Source organism: Micropterus salmoides, unplaced genomic scaffold, assembly GCF_014851395.1.
Source record: "Micropterus salmoides isolate LMB-PRFRI ecotype aquatic unplaced genomic scaffold, ASM1485139v1 Ms_hic_scaffold_2679, whole genome shotgun sequence".
NCBI classification, from domain to species: domain Eukaryota; kingdom Metazoa; phylum Chordata; class Actinopteri; order Centrarchiformes; family Centrarchidae; genus Micropterus; species Micropterus salmoides.
In genome coordinates, this window is record NW_024041905.1 from 1 (window position 1) to 17,123 (window position 17,123).

A 17,123-nucleotide genomic window follows, 5' to 3' on the forward strand; every position below is an offset into this window, starting at 1 on the left:
GTTGAATATCTGACCATTTCATAAGATGATGTCATCCACAGTTCAGTCCTTGGCTTCCTGATGTTCTGTAAGAACATCTTGGAAAAAATCGATGCTCTCAGGTGGCGTTCCCCATCACTCTTGAGCTCTTTCGTCCCACAAGTCATACGAGTTAAAATGATTTATCGTGTGGCTCTTCTACACATTTCAAATGTTACGGTAACAGAAGGGCTTTTTGGGCCAGGGTGCATGACGTGATGGACCCGGTCAGGGTTATGGTTAGCCAGTCAGCTGCACGGTAGGGGGCCTTAAAGAGACAGGACTGTAGTATTGCGCAAGTATCACACAAGCACAAAAAGAGTGAGGATGCCTAAGAATTCGTTACATACATACGATTTCATGGACAGTTAGTAATGCAATGATTTTGCATGTATTTCCGTTTCCATTCCACGGCCATGTAGTGAATATCTGACCAAACAATTCATTTCATAGGATGATGTCTACACAGTTCAGTCCTTGGCTTCTGGTGTTCTGTAAGAACGTCTTGGAAAAAATCTGCACTCAGGTGGCGTTTCCCATCACTCTTGAGCTCTTTCGTCCCACAAGTCATGCAGCACTGATAAAGTTAAAATGATTTAATCGTGTGGCTCTTCTAGACATTTCAAATGTTACGGTAACAAATAGATCGAATTCTAACAGTGAAACAAGTCATGTCACCTGGCTTGTGACTCTGAAACAAATTATCCACAGTTTCACAGCCGTTTCTTTCACAGTGTAGGGCTTTTTGGGCCAGGGTGCATGACGTGATGGACCCAGTTAGGGTTAGGGTTAGCCAATCAGCTGCAGAGTAGGGGGCCTTAAAGAGACAGGACAGGACAAAAACAGACTGAGGATACGCCTAAAGAATTCGTTACATCATAGGATTTCATGGACAGTTAGTATGCAATGATTTTGCCATGTATGAGGTCCCGGTTCAATCCAGTGCATCTGAATTGTGTTTTACTGCTGACCATCACCGTGCAGGACTCTGGGCTGTCTCAAAACCACAAAAAAACAAACAGCTGGAACTCCTTGCTTGCCTGCAGCGATGGTGGTATAGTGGTGAGCATAGCTGCCTTCCAAGCAGTTGACCCGGGTTCGATTCCCGGCCATCGCAGGTCGTTACTTCTTGTGCAACGTTCACCTCTGTCCAGCGATGTCACTCTGAAGACTCTCGGGAGCTGCCTTTTAACCGGTGCAGATGCTGGTCATGAGAAGGTCGTGGGTTCGAGCCCCGGTCGTCACGGCCTTTCTGTGAGGAGTTTGCATGTTCTCGCCGTGCTGCGTGGGTTCTCTCCGGGTGCTCCGGCTTCCTCCCACCCTCCAAAGACATCGGACTAGGTTAGTTGCTGACTCTAAATTGTCCATAGTTTGCGTGTGCCTGCTTCTTTGTCTATGTGTGGCCCTGCGATGGACAGGCGACCTGTCCAGGGGGTACCCCGCCTTTCGCCCCATGTCAGCTGGGATTGGCTCCAGCCCCCGCAACCCTGTACGCCATAAGCGGTTGACGATGGATGGATGGAGATGCCGGTCAACAACCGTCTTTATGGTGATTCATTGCTGATCTAGTTGCTCGGCTGTGCATGAAGACAACTTAGGTTACAGCATAGATGAATAAGAGAACTGGATATAACTATGAAAGTTGCTCAGGGGCGCATGAAGCCAAAAAAGTTAGACTTTGCTTGTTGAAGATTAGGCGGTCAGAAATAGATGCTTTGCGCTGTCTCCTGCCTTTTTGGCCGTGGGGATGTAGCTCAGTGGTAGAGCGCATGCTTTGCATGTATGAGGCCCCGGGTTCAATCCCCGGCATCTCCAGCAGCATTTATGGAAAACTATCTCCACTTGGATAGTGCCTTTCTCACCATTCAAAGTGTCTCCTATCGCCATTGGGAGCAGTATGGCGTTCACTATCTTCGACATGGGCCGTTTCCATTCCACGGCCATGTAGTGAATATCTGACCATTTCATAAGATGTGTTCTTCTTCCTGATGTTCTGTAAGAACGTCTTGGAAAAAATCGATGCTCTCAGGGGCGTTCCCCATCACTCTTGAGCTCTTTCGTCCCACACAAGTCATGCAGCACTGATAAAGTTAAATGATTTAATCGTGTGGCTCTTCTACACATTTCAAATGTTACGGTAACAGAAGGGCTTTTTGGGCCAGGGTGCATGACGTGATACCCGGTCAGGTTAGCCAGTCAGCTGCACGGTAGGGGGCCTTAAGAGACAGGACTGTAGTATTGCGCAAGTATCACACACAAAGCACAAAAACAGAGTGAGGATATGCCTAAAGAATTCGTTACATACATACGATTTCATGGACAGTTAGTAATGCAATGATTTTGCATGTATTTCCGTTTCCATTCCACGGCCATGTAGTGAATATCTGACCAAACAATTCATTTCATAGGATGATGTCATACACAGTTCAGTCCTTGGCTTCTGGGTGTTCTGTAAGAACGTCTTGGAAAAAATCATGCACTCAGGTGGCGTTTCCCATCACTCTTGAGCTCTTTCATCCCACAAGTCATGCAGCACTGATAAAGTTAAAATGATTTAATCGTGTGGCTCTTCTAGACATTTCAAATGTTACGGTAACAAATAAATCGAATTCTAACAGTGAAACAAGTCATGTCACCTGGCTTGTGACTCTGAAATACAAATTATCCACAGTTTCACAGCCGTTTCTTTCACAGTGTAGGGCTTTTTGGGCCAGGGTGCATGACGTGATGGACCCAGTTAGGGTTAGGGTTAGCCAATCAGCTGCAGAGTAGGGGCCTTAAAGAGACAGGACAGGACAAAAACAGACTGAGGATACGCCTAAAGAATTCGTTACATACATAGGATTTCATGGACAGTTAGTAATGCAATGATTTTGCATGTATGAGGTCCCGGTTCAATCCAGTGCATCTGAATTGTGTTTTACTGCTGACCATCACCGTGCAGGACTCTGGGCTGTCTCAAAAACCACAAAAAAACAAACAGCTGGAACTCCTTGCTTGCCTGCAGCGATGGTGGTATAGTGGTGAGCATAGCTGCATTCCAAGCAGTTTTACCCGAGGTCGATTCCCGGCCATCGCAGGTTGTTACTTCTTGTGCAACGCTTCACCTCTGTCCAGCGATGTAGCACTGATAAAGTTAAAATGATTTAATCGTGTGGCTCTTCTACACATTTCAAATGTTACGGTAACAGAAGGGCTTTTTGGGCCAGGGTGCATGACGTGATGGACCCGGTCAGGGTTATGGTTAGCCAGTCAGCTGCACGGTAGGGGGCCTTAAAGAGACAGGACTGTAGTATTGCGCAAGTATCACACAAAGCACAAAACAGAGTGAGGATATGCCTAAAGAATTCGTTACATACATACGATTTCATGGACAGTTAGTAATGCAATGATTTTGCATGTATTTCCGTTTCCATTCCACGGCCATGTAGTGAATATCTGACCAAACAATTCATTTCATAGGATGATGTCATACACAGTTCAGTCCTTGGCTTCTGGATGTTCTGTAAGAACGTCTTGGAAAAAATCATGCACTCAGGTGGAGTTTCCCATCACTCTTGAGCTCTTTCGTCCACACAAGTCATGCAGCACTGATAAAGTTAAAATGATTTAATCGTGTGGCTCTTCTAGACATTTCAAATGTTACGGTAACAAATAGATCGAATTCTAACAGTGAAACAAGTCATGTCACCTGGCTTGTGACTCTGAAATACAAATTATCCACAGTTTCACAGCCCTTTCTTTCACAGTGTAGGGCTTTTTGGGCCAGGGTGCATGACGTGATGGACCCAGTTAGGGTTAGGGTTAGCCAATCAGCTGCAGAGTAGGGGGCCTTAAAGAGACAGGACAGGACAAAAACAGACTGAGGATACGCCTAAAGAATTCGTTACATACATAGGATTTCATGGACAGTTAGTAATGCAATGATTTTGCATGTATGAGGTCCCGGTTCAATCCAGTGCATCTGAATTGTGTTTTACTGCTGACCATCACCGTGCAGGACTCTGGGCTGTCTCAAAAACCACAAAAAACAAAGCTGGAACTCCTTGCTTGCCTGCAGCGATGGTGGTATAGTGGTGAGCATAGCTGCCTTCCAAGCAGTTGACCCGGGTTCGATTCCCGGCCATCGCAGGTCGTTTCTTCTTGTGCAACGTTCACCTCTGTCCAGCGATGTCACTCTGAAGACTCTCGGGAGCTGCCTTTTAACCGGTGCAGATGCTGGTCATGAGAAGGTCGTGGGTTCGAGCCCCGGTCGTCACGGCCTTTCTGTGAGGAGTTTGCATGTTCTCGCCGTGTCTGCGTGGGTTCTCTCCGGGTGCTCCGGCTTCCTCCCACCCTCCAAAGACATGCGGACTAGGTTAGTTGCTGACTCTAAATTGTCCATAGGTTTGCGTGTGCCTGCTTCTTTGTCTATGTGTGGCCCTGCGATGGACAGGCGACCTGTCCAGGGGGTACCCCGCCTTTCGCCCCATGTCAGCTGGATTGGCTCCAGCCCCCGCAACCCTGTACGCAGCATAAGCGGTTGACGATGGATGGATGGAGATGCCGGTCAACAACCGTCTTTATGGTGATTCATTGCTGATCTAGTTGCTCGGCTGTGCATGAACAACTTAGGTTACAGCATAGATGAATAAAGAGAACTGGATATAACTATGAAAGTTGCTCAGGGCGCATGAAGCCAAAAAGTTAGACTTTGCTTGTTGAAGATTAGGCGGTCAGAAATAGATGCTTTGCGCTGTCTCCTGCCTTTTGGCCGTGGGATGTAGCTCAGTGGTAGAGCGCATGCTTTGCATGTATGAGGCCCCGGGTTCAATCCCCGGCATCTCCAGCAGCATTTATGGAAAACTATCTCACTTGGATAGTGCCTTCTCACCATTCAAAGTGTCTCCCTATCGCCATTGGGAGCAGTATGGCGTTCACTATCTTCGACATGGGCCCGTTTCCATTCCACGGCCATGTAGTGAATATCTGACCATTTCATAAGATGATGTCATCCACAGTTCAGTCCTTGGCTTCCTGATGTTCTGTAAGAACGTCTTGGAAAAATCGATGCTCTCAGGCGCGTTCCCCATCACTCTTGAGCTCTTTCGTCCCACACAAGTCATGCAGCACTGATAAAGTTAAAATGATTTAATCGTGTGGCTCTTCTACACATTTCAAATGTTACGGTAACAGAAGGGCTTTTTGGGCCAGGGTGCATGACGATGGACCCGGTCAGGGTTATGGTTAGCCAGTCAGCTGCACGGTAGGGGGCCTTAAAGAGACAGGACTGTAGTATTGCGCAAGTATCACACAAAGCACAAAACAGAGTGAGGATATGCCTAAAGAATTCGTTACATACATACGATTTCATGGACAGTTAGTAATGCAATGATTTTGCATGTATTTCCGTTTCCATTCCACGGCCATGTAGTGAATATCTGACCAAACAATTCATTTCATAGGATGATGTCATACACAGTTCAGTCCTTGGCTTCTGGATGTTCTGTAAGAACGTCTTGGAAAAAATCATGCACTCAGGTGGCGTTTCCCATCACTCTTGAGCTCTTTCGTCCCACACAAGTCATGCAGCACTGATAAAGTTAAAATGATTTAATCGTGTGGCTCTTCTAGACATTTCAAATGTTACGGTAACAAATAGATCGAATTCTAACAGTGAAACAAGTCATGTCACCTGGCTTGTGACTCTGAAATACAAATTATCCACAGTTTCACAGCCCTTTCTTTCACAGTGTAGGGCTTTTTGGGCCAGGGTGCATGACGTGATGGACCCAGTTAGGGTTAGGGTTAGCCAATCAGCTGCAGAGTAGGGGCCTTAAAGAGACAGGACAGGACAAAAACAGACTGAGGATACGCCTAAAGAATTCGTTACATACATAGGATTTCATGGACAGTTAGTAATGCAATGATTTTCCATGTATGAGGTCCCGGTTCAATCCAGTGCATCTGAATTGTGTTTTACTGCTGACCATCACCGTGCAGGACTCTGGGCTGTCTCAAAAACCACAAAAAAACAAACAGCTGGAACTCCTTGCTTACCTGCAGCGATGGTGGTATAGTGGTGAGCATAGCTGCCTTCCAAGCAGTTGACCCGGTTCGATTCCCGGCCATCGCAGGTCGTTACTTCTTGTGCAACGCTTCACCTCTGTCCAGCGATGTCACTCTGAAGACTCTCGGGAGCTGCCTTTTAACCGGTGCAGATGCTGGTCATGAGAAGGTCGTGGGTTCGAGCCCCGGTCGTCACGGCCTTTCTGTGAGGAGTTTGCATGTTCTCGCCGTGTCTGCGTGGGTTCTCTCCGGGTGCTCCGGCTTCCTCCCACCCTCCAAAGACATGCGGACTAGGTTAGTTGCTGACTCTAAATTGTCCATAGGTTTGCGTGTGCCTGCTTCTTTGTCTATGTGTGGCCCTGCGATGGACAGGCGACCTGTCCAGGGGGTACCCCGCCTTTCGCCCCATGTCAGCTGGGATTGGCTCCAGCCCCCGCAACCCTGTACGCAGCATAAGCGGTTGACGATGGATGGATGGAGATGCCGGTCAACAACCGTCTTTATGGTGATTCATTGCTGATCTAGTTGCTCGGCTGTGCATGAAGACAACTTAGGTTACAGCATAGATGAATAAAGAGAACTGGATATAACTATGAAAGTTGCTCAGGGGCATGAAGCCAAAAAAGTTAGACTTTGCTTGTTGAAGATTAGGCGGTCAGAAATAGATGCTTTGCGCTGTCTCCTGCCTTTTTGGCCGTGGGGATGTAGCTCAGTGGTAGAGCGCATGCTTTGCATGTATGAGGCCCCGGGTTCAATCCCCGGCATCTCCAGCAGCATTTATGGAAAACTATCTCCACTTGGATAGTGCCTTTCTCACCATTCAAAGTGTCTCCCTATCGCCATTGGGAGCAGTATGGCGTTCACTATCTTCGACATGGGCCTGTTTCCATTCCACGGCCATGTAGTGAATATCTGACCATTTCATAAGATGATGGCTTCCTGATGTTCTGTAAGAACGTCTTGGAAAAAATCGATGCTCTCAGGCGGCGTTCCCCATCACTCTTGAGCTCTTTCGTCCCACACAAGTCATGCAGCACTGATAAAGTTAAAATGATTTAATCGTGTGGCTCTTCTAGACATTTCAAATGTTACGGTAACAAATAATCGAATTCTAACAGTGAAACAAGTCATGTCACCTGGCTTGTGACTCTGAAATACAAATTATCCACAGTTTCACAGCCGTTTCTTTCACAGTGTAGGGCTTTTTGGGCCAGGGTGCATGACGTGATGGACCCAGTTAGGGTTAGGGTTAGCCAATCAGCTGCAGAGTAGGGGGCCTTAAAGAGACAGGACAGGACAAAAACAGACTGAGGATACGCCTAAAGAATTCGTTACATACATAGGATTTCATGGACAGTTAGTAATGCAATGATTTTCATGTATGAGGTCCCGGTTCAATCCAGTGCATCTGAATTGTGTTTTACTGCTGACCATCACCGTGCAGGACTCTGGGCTGTCTCAAAAACCACAAAAAAACAAACAGCTGGAACTCCTTGCTTGCCTGCAGCGATGGTGGTATAGTGGTGAGCATAGCTGCATTCCAAGCAGTTTTACCCGAGGTCGATTCCCGGCCATCGCAGGTTGTTACTTCTTGTGCAACGCTTCACCTCTGTCCAGCGATGTAGCACTGATAAAGTTAAAATGATTTAATCGTGTGGCTCTTCTACACATTTCAAATGTTACGGTAACAGAAGGGCTTTTTGGGCCAGGGTGCATGACGTGATGGACCCGGTCAGGGTTATGGTTAGCCAGTCAGCTGCACGGTAGGGGGCCTTAAAGAGACAGGACTGTAGTATTGCGCAAGTATCACACAAAGCACAAAAACAGAGTGAGGATATGCCTAAAGAATTCGTTACATACATACGATTTCATGGACAGTTAGTAATGCAATGATTTTGCATGTATTTCCGTTTCCATTCCACGGCCATGTAGTGAATATCTGACCAAACAATTCATTTCATAGGATGATGTCATACACAGTTCAGTCCTTGGCTTCTGGATGTTCTGTAAGAACGTCTTGGAAAAAATCATGCACTCAGGTGGCGTTTCCCATCACTCTTGAGCTCTTTCGTCCCACACAAGTCATGCAGCACTGATAAAGTTAAAATGATTTAATCGTGTGGCTCTTCTAGACATTTCAAATGTTACGGTAACAAATAGATCGAATTCTAACAGTGAAACAAGTCATGTCACCTGGCTTGTGACTCTGAAATACAAATTATCCACAGTTTCACAGCCTTTCTTTCACAGTGTAGGGCTTTTTGGGCCAGGGTGCATGACGTGATGGACCCAGTTAGGGTTAGGGTTAGCCAATCAGCTGCAGAGTAGGGGGCCTTAAAGAGACAGGACAGGACAAAAACAGACTGAGGATACGCCTAAAGAATTCGTTACATACATAGGATTTCATGGACAGTTAGTAATGCAATGATTTTGCATGTATGAGGTCCCGGTTCAATCCAGTGCATCTGAATTGTGTTTTACTGCTGACCATCACCGTGCAGGACTCTGGGCTGTCTCAAAAACCACAAAAAAACAAACAGCTGGAACTCCTTGCTTGCCTGCAGCGATGGTGGTATAGTGGTGAGCATAGCTGCCTTCCAAGCAGTTGACCCGGGTTCGATTCCCGGCCATCGCAGGACTAGGTTAGTTGCTGACTCTAAATTGTCCATAGGTTTGCGTGTGCCTGCTTCTTTGTCTATGTGTGGCCCTGCGATGGACAGGCGACCTGTCCAGGGGGTACCCCGCCTTTCGCCCCATGTCAGCTGGGATTGGCTCCAGCCCCCGCAACCCTGTACGCAGCATAAGCGGTTGACGATGGATGGATGGAGATGCCGGTCAACAACCGTCTTTATGGTGATTCATTGCTGATCTAGTTGCTCGGCTGTGCATGAAGACAACTTAGGTTACAGCATAGATGAATAAAGAGAACTGGATATAACTATGAAAGTTGCTCAGGGGCGCATGAAGCCAAAAAAGTTAGACTTTGCTTGTTGAAGATTAGGCGGTCAGAAATAGATGCTTTGCGCTGTCTCCTCCTTTTTGGCCGTGGGGATGTAGCTCAGTGGTAGAGCGCATGCTTTGCATGTATGAGGCCCCGGGTTCAATCCCCGGCATCTCCAGCAGCATTTATGGAAAACTATCTCCACTTGGATAGTGCCTTTCTCACCATTCAAAGTGTCTCCCTATCGCCATTGGGAGCAGTATGGCGTTCACTATCTTCGACATGGGCCTGTTTCCATTCCACGGCCATGTAGTGAATATCTGACCATTTCATAAGATGATGGCTTCCTGATGTTCTGTAAGAACGTCTTGGAAAAAATCGATGCTCTCAGGCGGCGTTCCCCATCACTCTTGAGCTCTTTCGTCCCACACAAGTCATGCAGCACTGATAAAGTTAAAATGATTTAATCGTGTGGCTCTTCTACACATTTCAAATGTTACGGTAACAGAAGGGCTTTTTGGGCCAGGGTGCATGACGTGATGGACCCGGTCAGGGTTATGGTTAGCCAGTCAGCTGCACGGTAGGGGGCCTTAAAGAGACAGGACTGTAGTATTGCGCAAGTATCACACAAAGCACAAAAACAGAGTGAGGATATGCCTAAAGAATTCGTTACATACATACGATTTCATGGACAGTTAGTAATGCAATGATTTTGCATGTATTTCCGTTTCCATTCCACGGCCATGTAGTGAATATCTGACCAAACAATTCATTTCATAGGATGATGTCATACACAGTTCAGTCCTTGGCTTCTGGGTGTTCTGTAAGAACGTCTTGGAAAAAATCATGCACTCAGGTGGCGTTTCCCATCACTCTTGAGCTCTTTCATCCCACACAAGTCATGCAGCACTGATAAAGTTAAAATGATTTAATCGTGTGGCTCTTCTAGACATTTCAAATGTTACGGTAACAAATAAATCGAATTCTAACAGTGAAACAAGTCATGTCACCTGGCTTGTGACTCTGAAATACAAATTATCCACAGTTTCACAGCCGTTTCTTTCACAGTGTAGGGCTTTTTGGGCCAGGGTGCATGACGTGATGGACCCAGTTAGGGTTAGGGTTAGCCAATCAGCTGCAGAGTAGGGGGCCTTAAAGAGACAGGACAGGACAAAAACAGACTGAGGATACGCCTAAAGAATTCGTTACATACATAGGATTTCATGGACAGTTAGTAATGCAATGATTTTCATGTATGAGGTCCCGGTTCAATCCAGTGCATCTGAATTGTGTTTTACTGCTGACCATCACCGTGCAGGACTCTGGGCTGTCTCAAAAACCACAAAAAAACAAACAGCTGGAACTCCTTGCTTGCCTGCAGCGATGGTGGTATAGTGGTGAGCATAGCTGCATTCCAAGCAGTTTTACCCGAGGTCGATTCCCGGCCATCGCAGGTTGTTACTTCTTGTGCAACGCTTCACCTCTGTCCAGCGATGTAGCACTGATAAAGTTAAAATGATTTAATCGTGTGGCTCTTCTACACATTTCAAATGTTACGGTAACAGAAGGGCTTTTTGGGCCAGGGTGCATGACGTGATGGACCCGGTCAGGGTTATGGTTAGCCAGTCAGCTGCACGGTAGGGGGCCTTAAAGAGACAGGACTGTAGTATTGCGCAAGTATCACACAAAGCACAAAAACAGAGTGAGGATATGCCTAAAGAATTCGTTACATACATACGATTTCATGGACAGTTAGTAATGCAATGATTTTGCATGTATTTCCGTTTCCATTCCACGGCCATGTAGTGAATATCTGACCAAACAATTCATTTCATAGGATGATGTCATACACAGTTCAGTCCTTGGCTTCTGGATGTTCTGTAAGAACGTCTTGGAAAAAATCATGCACTCAGGTGGAGTTTCCCATCACTCTTGAGCTCTTTCGTCCCACACAAGTCATGCAGCACTGATAAAGTTAAAATGATTTAATCGTGTGGCTCTTCTAGACATTTCAAATGTTACGGTAACAAATAGATCGAATTCTAACAGTGAAACAAGTCATGTCACCTGGCTTGTGACTCTGAAATACAAATTATCCACAGTTTCACAGCCCTTTCTTTCACAGTGTAGGGCTTTTTGGGCCAGGGTGCATGACGTGATGGACCCAGTTAGGGTTAGGGTTAGCCAATCAGCTGCAGAGTAGGGGGCCTTAAAGAGACAGGACAGGACAAAAACAGACTGAGGATACGCCTAAAGAATTCGTTACATACATAGGATTTCATGGACAGTTAGTAATGCAATGATTTTGCATGTATGAGGTCCCGGTTCAATCCAGTGCATCTGAATTGTGTTTTACTGCTGACCATCACCGTGCAGGACTCTGGGCTGTCTCAAAAACCACAAAAAAACAAACAGCTGGAACTCCTTGCTTGCCTGCAGCGATGGTGGTATAGTGGTGAGCATAGCTGCCTTCCAAGCAGTTGACCCGGGTTCGATTCCCGGCCATCGCAGGTCGTTCTTCTTGTGCAACGTTTCACCTCTGTCCAGCGATGTCACTCTGAAGACTCTCGGGAGCTGCCTTTTAACCGGTGCAGATGCTGGTCATGAGAAGGTCGTGGGTTCGAGCCCCGGTCGTCACGGCCTTTCTGTGAGGAGTTTGCATGTTCTCGCCGTGTCTGCGTGGGTTCTCTCCGGGTGCTCCGGCTTCCTCCCACCCTCCAAAGACATGCGGACTAGGTTAGTTGCTGACTCTAAATTGTCCATAGGTTTGCGTGTGCCTGCTTCTTTGTCTATGTGTGGCCCTGCGATGGACAGGCGACCTGTCCAGGGGGTACCCCGCCTTTCGCCCCATGTCAGCTGGGATTGGCTCCAGCCCCCGCAACCCTGTACGCAGCATAAGCGGTTGACGATGGATGGATGGAGATGCCGGTCAACAACCGTCTTTATGGTGATTCATTGCTGATCTAGTTGCTCGGCTGTGCATGAAGACAACTTAGGTTACAGCATAGATGAATAAAGAGAACTGGATATAACTATGAAAGTTGCTCAGGGGCGCATGAAGCCAAAAAAGTTAGACTTTGCTTGTTGAAGATTAGGCGGTCAGAAATAGATGCTTTGCGCTGTCTCCTGCCTTTTTGGCCGTGGGGATGTAGCTCAGTGGTAGAGCGCATGCTTTGCATGTATGAGGCCCCGGGTTCAATCCCCGGCATCTCCAGCAGCATTTATGGAAAACTATCTCCACTTGGATAGTGCCTTTCTCACCATTCAAAGTGCTTTGCTGCATCGCGTCTCCCTAACGCCATTGGGAGCAGTATGGCGTTCACTATCTTCGACATGGGCCCGTTTCCATTCCACGGCCATGTAGTGAATATCTGACCATTTCATAAGATGATGTCATCCACAGTTCAGTCCTTGGCTTCCTGATGTTCTGTAAGAACGTCTTGGAAAAAATCGATGCTCTCAGGCGGCGTTCCCCATCACTCTTGAGCTCTTTCGTCCCACACAAGTCATGCAGCACTGATAAAGTTAAAATGATTTAATCGTGTGGCTCTTCTACACATTTCAAATGTTACGGTAACAGAAGGGCTTTTTGGGCCAGGGTGCATGACGTGATGGACCCGGTCAGGGTTATGGTTAGCCAGTCAGCTGCACGGTAGGGGGCCTTAAAGAGACAGGACTGTAGTATTGCGCAAGTATCACACAAAGCACAAAAACAGAGTGAGGATATGCCTAAAGAATTCGTTACATACATACGATTTCATGGACAGTTAGTAATGCAATGATTTTGCATGTATTTCCGTTTCCATTCCACGGCCATGTAGTGAATATCTGACCAAACAATTCATTTCATAGGATGATGTCATACACAGTTCAGTCCTTGGCTTCTGGTGTTCTGTAAGAACGTCTTGGAAAAAATCATGCACTCAGGTGGCGTTTCCCATCACTCTTGAGCTCTTTCATCCCACACAAGTCATGCAGCACTGATAAAGTTAAAATGATTTAATCGTGTGGCTCTTCTAGACATTTCAAATGTTACGGTAACAAATAGATCGAATTCTAACAGTGAAACAAGTCATGTCACCTGGCTTGTGACTCTGAAATACAAATTATCCACAGTTTCACAGCCTTTCTTTCACAGTGTAGGGCTTTTTGGGCCAGGGTGCATGACGTGATGGACCCAGTTAGGGTTAGGGTTAGCCAATCAGCTGCAGAGTAGGGGGCCTTAAAGAGACAGGACAGGACAAAAACAGACTGAGGATACGCCTAAAGAATTCGTTACATACATAGGATTTCATGGACAGTTAGTAATGCAATGATTTTCCATGTATGAGGTCCCGGTTCAATCCAGTGCATCTGAATTGTGTTTTACTGCTGACCATCACCGTGCAGGACTCTGGGCTGTCTCAAAAACCACAAAAAAACAAACAGCTGGAACTCCTTGCTTGCCTGCAGCGATGGTGGTATAGTGGTGAGCATAGCTGCATTCCAAGCAGTTTTACCCGAGGTCGATTCCCGGCCATCGCAGGTTGTTACTTCTTGTGCAACGCTTCACCTCTGTCCAGCGATGTAGCACTGATAAAGTTAAAATGATTTAATCGTGTGGCTCTTCTACACATTTCAAATGTTACGGTAACAGAAGGGCTTTTTGGGCCAGGGTGCATGACGTGATGGACCCGGTCAGGGTTATGGTTAGCCAGTCAGCTGCACGGTAGGGGGCCTTAAAGAGACAGGACTGTAGTATTGCGCAAGTATCACACAAAGCACAAAAACAGAGTGAGGATATGCCTAAAGAATTCGTTACATACATACGATTTCATGGACAGTTAGTAATGCAATGATTTTGCATGTATTTCCGTTTCCATTCCACGGCCATGTAGTGAATATCTGACCAAACAATTCATTTCATAGGATGATGTCATACACAGTTCAGTCCTTGGCTTCTGGATGTTCTGTAAGAACGTCTTGGAAAAAATCATGCACTCAGGTGGAGTTTCCCATCACTCTTGAGCTCTTTCGTCCCACACAAGTCATGCAGCACTGATAAAGTTAAAATGATTTAATCGTGTGGCTCTTCTAGACATTTCAAATGTTACGGTAACAAATAGATCGAATTCTAACAGTGAAACAAGTCATGTCACCTGGCTTGTGACTCTGAAATACAAATTATCCACAGTTTCACAGCCGTTTCTTTCACAGTGTAGGGCTTTTTGGGCCAGGGTGCATGACGTGATGGACCCAGTTAGGGTTAGGGTTAGCCAATCAGCTGCAGAGTAGGGGGCCTTAAAGAGACAGGACAGGACAAAAACAGACTGAGGATACGCCTAAAGAATTCGTTACATACATAGGATTTCATGGACAGTTAGTAATGCAATGATTTTGCATGTATGAGGTCCCGGTTCAATCCAGTGCATCTGAATTGTGTTTTACTGCTGACCATCACCGTGCAGGACTCTGGGCTGTCTCAAAAACCACAAAAAAACAAACAGCTGGAACTCCTTGCTTGCCTGCAGCGATGGTGGTATAGTGGTGAGCATAGCTGCCTTCCAAGCAGTTGACCCGGGTTCGATTCCCGGCCATCGCAGGTCGTTTCTTCTTGTGCAACGTTTCACCTCTGTCCAGCGATGTCACTCTGAAGACTCTCGGGAGCTGCCTTTTAACCGGTGCAGATGCTGGTCATGAGAAGGTCGTGGGTTCGAGCCCCGGTCGTCACGGCCTTTCTGTGAGGAGTTTGCATGTTCTCGCCGTGTCTGCGTGGGTTCTCTCCGGGTGCTCCGGCTTCCTCCCACCCTCCAAAGACATGCGGACTAGGTTAGTTGCTGACTCTAAATTGTCCATAGGTTTGCGTGTGCCTGCTTCTTTGTCTATGTGTGGCCCTGCGATGGACAGGCGACCTGTCCAGGGGGTACCCCGCCTTTCGCCCCATGTCAGCTGGGATTGGCTCCAGCCCCCGCAACCCTGTACGCAGCATAAGCGGTTGACGATGGATGGATGGAGATGCCGGTCAACAACCGTCTTTATGGTGATTCATTGCTGATCTAGTTGCTCGGCTGTGCATGAAGACAACTTAGGTTACAGCATAGATGAATAAAGAGAACTGGATATAACTATGAAAGTTGCTCAGGGGCGCATGAAGCCAAAAAAGTTAGACTTTGCTTGTTGAAGATTAGGCGGTCAGAAATAGATGCTTTGCGCTGTCTCCTCCTTTTTGGCCGTGGGGATGTAGCTCAGTGGTAGAGCGCATGCTTTGCATGTATGAGGCCCCGGGTTCAATCCCCGGCATCTCCAGCAGCATTTATGGAAAACTATCTCCACTTGGATAGTGCCTTTCTCACCATTCAAAGTGCTTTGCACTGCATCGCGTCTCCCTAACGCCATTGGGAGCAGTATGGCGTTCACTATCTTCGACATGGGCCCGTTTCCACGGCCATGTAGTGAATATCTGACCATTTCATAAGATGATGTCATCCACAGTTCAGTCCTTGGCTTCCTGATGTTCTGTAAGAACGTCTTGGAAAAAATCGATGCTCTCAGGCGGCGTTCCCCATCACTCTTGAGCTCTTTCGTCCCACACAAGTCATGCAGCACTGATAAAGTTAAAATGATTTAATCGTGTGGCTCTTCTACACATTTCAAATGTTACGGTAACAGAAGGGCTTTTTGGGCCAGGGTGCATGACGTGATGGACCCGGTCAGGGTTATGGTTAGCCAGTCAGCTGCACGGTAGGGGGCCTTAAAGAGACAGGACTGTAGTATTGCGCAAGTATCACACAAAGCACAAAAACAGAGTGAGGATATGCCTAAAGAATTCGTTACATACATACGATTTCATGGACAGTTAGTAATGCAATGATTTTGCATGTATTTCCGTTTCCATTCCACGGCCATGTAGTGAATATCTGACCAAACAATTCATTTCATAGGATGATGTCATACACAGTTCAGTCCTTGGCTTCTGGGTGTTCTGTAAGAACGTCTTGGAAAAAATCATGCACTCAGGTGGCGTTTCCCATCACTCTTGAGCTCTTTCATCCCACACAAGTCATGCAGCACTGATAAAGTTAAAATGATTTAATCGTGTGGCTCTTCTAGACATTTCAAATGTTACGGTAACAAATAGATCGAATTCTAACAGTGAAACAAGTCATGTCACCTGGCTTGTGACTCTGAAATACAAATTATCCACAGTTTCACAGCCGTTTCTTTCACAGTGTAGGGCTTTTTGGGCCAGGGTGCATGACGTGATGGACCCAGTTAGGGTTAGGGTTAGCCAATCAGCTGCAGAGTAGGGGGCCTTAAAGAGACAGGACAGGACAAAAACAGACTGAGGATACGCCTAAAGAATTCGTTACATACATAGGATTTCATGGACAGTTAGTAATGCAATGATTTTCATGTATGAGGTCCCGGTTCAATCCAGTGCATCTGAATTGTGTTTTACTGCTGACCATCACCGTGCAGGACTCTGGGCTGTCTCAAAAACCACAAAAAAACAAACAGCTGGAACTCCTTGCTTGCCTGCAGCGATGGTGGTATAGTGGTGAGCATAGCTGCATTCCAAGCAGTTTTACCCAGGTCGATTCCCGGCCATCGCAGGTTGTTACTTCTTGTGCAACGCTTCACCTCTGTCCAGCGATGTAGCACTGAAAGTTAAAATGATTTAATCGTGTGGCTCTTCTACACATTTCAAATGTTACGGTAACAGAAGGGCTTTTTGGGCCAGGGTGCATGACGTGATGGACCCGGTCAGGGTTATGGTTAGCCAGTCAGCTGCACGGTAGGGGGCCTTAAAGAGACAGGACTGTAGTATTGCGCAAGTATCACACAAAGCACAAAACAGAGTGAGGATATGCCTAAAGAATTCGTTACATACATACGATTTCATGGACAGTTAGTAATGCAATGATTTTGCATGTATTTCCGTTTCCATTCCACGGCCATGTAGTGAATATCTGACCAAACAATTCATTTCATAGGATGATGTCATACACAGTTCAGTCCTTGGCTTCTGGGTGTTCTGTAAGAACGTCTTGGAAAAATCATGCACTCAGGTGGAGTTTCCCATCACTCTTGAGCTCTTTCATCCCACACAAGTCATGCAGCACTGATAAGTTAAAAT

General features: G+C 46.6%; 11 non-coding genes across 11 annotated transcripts; all 11 read left to right on the forward strand.

Moving 5' to 3' along the window:
- Positions 1 to 1,063: 1,063 nt before the first annotated feature.
- trnag-ucc lies at positions 1,064 to 1,135 on the forward strand. The gene has a single exon. It is a non-coding gene; the product is annotated as a tRNA-Gly (tRNA).
- Positions 1,136 to 1,761: 626 nt separating this feature from the next.
- On the forward strand, positions 1,762 to 1,833 carry trnaa-ugc. Its single transcript has one exon. It is a non-coding gene; the product is annotated as a tRNA-Ala (tRNA).
- A 2,244-nt stretch (positions 1,834 to 4,077) lies between these two features.
- On the forward strand, positions 4,078 to 4,149 carry trnag-ucc. The gene has a single exon. It is a non-coding gene; the product is annotated as a tRNA-Gly (tRNA).
- A 1,913-nt stretch (positions 4,150 to 6,062) lies between these two features.
- Positions 6,063 to 6,133, forward strand: trnag-ucc. Its single transcript has one exon. It is a non-coding gene; the product is annotated as a tRNA-Gly (tRNA).
- Positions 6,134 to 6,764: 631 nt separating this feature from the next.
- trnaa-ugc lies at positions 6,765 to 6,836 on the forward strand. The gene has a single exon. It is a non-coding gene; the product is annotated as a tRNA-Ala (tRNA).
- A 1,793-nt stretch (positions 6,837 to 8,629) lies between these two features.
- Positions 8,630 to 8,701, forward strand: trnag-ucc. Its single transcript has one exon. It is a non-coding gene; the product is annotated as a tRNA-Gly (tRNA).
- Positions 8,702 to 9,113: 412 nt separating this feature from the next.
- trnaa-ugc lies at positions 9,114 to 9,185 on the forward strand. The gene has a single exon. It is a non-coding gene; the product is annotated as a tRNA-Ala (tRNA).
- Positions 9,186 to 11,445: 2,260 nt separating this feature from the next.
- trnag-ucc lies at positions 11,446 to 11,517 on the forward strand. Its single transcript has one exon. It is a non-coding gene; the product is annotated as a tRNA-Gly (tRNA).
- Positions 11,518 to 12,149: 632 nt separating this feature from the next.
- On the forward strand, positions 12,150 to 12,221 carry trnaa-ugc. Its single transcript has one exon. It is a non-coding gene; the product is annotated as a tRNA-Ala (tRNA).
- A 2,295-nt stretch (positions 12,222 to 14,516) lies between these two features.
- On the forward strand, positions 14,517 to 14,588 carry trnag-ucc. Its single transcript has one exon. It is a non-coding gene; the product is annotated as a tRNA-Gly (tRNA).
- A 632-nt stretch (positions 14,589 to 15,220) lies between these two features.
- On the forward strand, positions 15,221 to 15,292 carry trnaa-ugc. Its single transcript has one exon. It is a non-coding gene; the product is annotated as a tRNA-Ala (tRNA).
- Positions 15,293 to 17,123: the final 1,831 nt, after the last annotated feature.